General features: G+C 47.8%; 1 non-coding gene across 1 annotated transcript; it reads right to left on the bottom strand.

Moving 5' to 3' along the window:
• Nucleotides 1-951: 951 nt before the first annotated feature.
• LOC132646600 (small nucleolar RNA SNORA48) lies at nucleotides 952-1,092 on the bottom strand. Its single transcript, XR_009584862.1, has one exon. It is a non-coding gene; the product is annotated as a small nucleolar RNA SNORA48 (small nucleolar RNA).
• Between the last annotated feature and the right edge of the window lie 1,048 nt (nucleotides 1,093-2,140).

The raw sequence follows: 2,140 nt of genomic DNA, 5'->3' as shown, positions 1-2,140 counted from the left end.
GTTGAGGTGAGCTGCAGTGCGCTTTCTCCTGAGTGTTACAGATGGCAAGGGACAGGGACAGTGCACCTGCTCTCGGGACCCCAGGGCCAGCTCTCCCTACAGGTGGTAGGGAGCAAGGGAGGGTATCACCCTGACAGGCACACCTCCTCAAGGCAGACTAGTGACAGGGCCAGCTCTCCCACGCTCTCATCCTGGGGCTGGCTCACCTTCACCTTTACCCACCACTGGGGTCAGTTCTGCTGTCCTGTCCAGGCAAGGTGCATGGCCTGCTCTCCCTGGTGCTGCTGCAGGTGAGAGGTGGGGGGAGCTTTCTAGAATGCCACAGGCAGTGAAAGGCAGAGCTAGTTCTGCACAGCCCCTGGACATCCACTTGCTCCCCAGTGCCGTTGTCCTGACCAGGGATATACACATGTCCTCTGGTGGCCATATGAGGCACACACATGATATCGACCAGTGCCTCTGCATAGTCATGGACCCAGGCATGGCCCTCAGGGGCAGCTAAGGCTGGGACCTCACCACGGCCCCCGATGGTAAGCCTGACCACTCACTACAGGCTACTCCTCCCCACCCTGTGGTCTCCAGTTCCATCTCTCTTCACAGTGCTCAAGCTGCTCTACTTCTCTTTCTCTTCCACTTGTCCACCACATACCCTGACATTACGGTGGCTCCCACTGCAGGCTGGCCATGAGGCTGGCAGCTCCGGGGTGACATCCTCTAGGCAAACAGGTGTCTACATGTGCCAGAGGCTAAGTCTGTGGGTGTCATGGTAGTCCCTTACTGCACTGTGCGGTGATAGTCAGGGCTCTGTGTTTCTATGGCCTGACTGTGCTGTGGGGCAGAGGGAAAGTCTGTGGGCGTCTATCCCCATCTGCACTGTGTAGCATGGCAGAACACAGGTCTCTGTCTTTCTCCTCCCATGCTGTGCTGCCTGGATTGGATCTGATTTGATTTTTGTGTCTTGGGAAATAAAACAGCTGTGGCCACCAAGCCAGAAATCAAGCTAGGATGAAGAAAGGAGTGCCATCAGCTCTGCCCCTGACTGATAAAAGAACACCATCACCAAAGATGTCTCTTTGCTCATTGCCAGAGAGAACCATTTTATTTTTTAAGTGGCAGGAAGCCAGGGAGACACCTCAGTGATTTGAGTGCTTGCAAGCATGAGGACCCAGGTTCAAATCCCTTAAACCTATATAAATCAGAGTGTGGTTACATAGGTTAATAATCCCAGTGCTCTTACAGCAAGAAGGGGAGGCAGAAACAGCAAGACAGACATCACCAGAAACTCAGAGCCACTAGCCCACTGGAAGCAGCTGCAAATGACTAAGAGACCCTGTCCAGATGGAAAACAAAGAAAGTATGACAGGTTTATCCTACATATTTGCTATCCCCAGTTGCCTGTCAGTTCTTAAATATCCTCTATTAACCAAAGTATGCAAAATTACAAGTTAATTTAGAACAAACAGATTCTGCCTCAATGGAACTAAGGAGAGGCTGTTTTTGAGGCTATGTTGCCGCGTTTAGAGGTGGTCCCAGGGGATTGGCTGCCAAGCGATTCTTGGAGCATCCCTTGTCAATATGATACATCTATTCAGAAATTTACACTGTTCTGTTGAATAAAGACCAAAACAAAATAAGGTGAACTTTCAATATAAAGATGTCAGTGTTCATCAAGAATCAAGAATAAAGGCATAAATCTCAAGTCCTAGCACTTAGGAGGCTGAGGCAGGAAGATTGCTGGAAGTTCAAGGTCAATATCATCTATGTAGATAAGACCCTGTCTCAAAACATAAAAGTAGAAGATACTGTTCCATCTCAAATAACTCCATAGGATCATTGTGAGCCCTTGAAATATCCATAATTCTTTACAGAAATTGGCATGTTAATGTTACACTGTATACAGAACTGCAAAGGATGCATAACATTGCTTTAAAAAAGAAAACAGAATCAAGGTTGGGGATACGGCTCAGGGGAAGAGCACTTGCCTACCATGCACTAAGTTCTGGGTTCAATCCATAGCACTATAAAAAAAAGCATTTTTAAAAGAACAATTTAAGAGAATTTATATTGCCTGCATCCAGAAGCCACCATCAACAAGACAATATTACAGTGAAAGACCCCTTTATCAATCATGGAACAAAGT

The sequence above is a fragment of the Meriones unguiculatus genome, chromosome 11, assembly GCF_030254825.1.
Source record: "Meriones unguiculatus strain TT.TT164.6M chromosome 11, Bangor_MerUng_6.1, whole genome shotgun sequence".
In the NCBI taxonomy this organism is placed as follows: Eukaryota; Metazoa; Chordata; class Mammalia; order Rodentia; family Muridae; genus Meriones; species Meriones unguiculatus.
The sequence above is the reverse complement of the archived record's forward strand: the minus strand, read 5'-3'. Positions and strand labels throughout refer to the sequence as shown.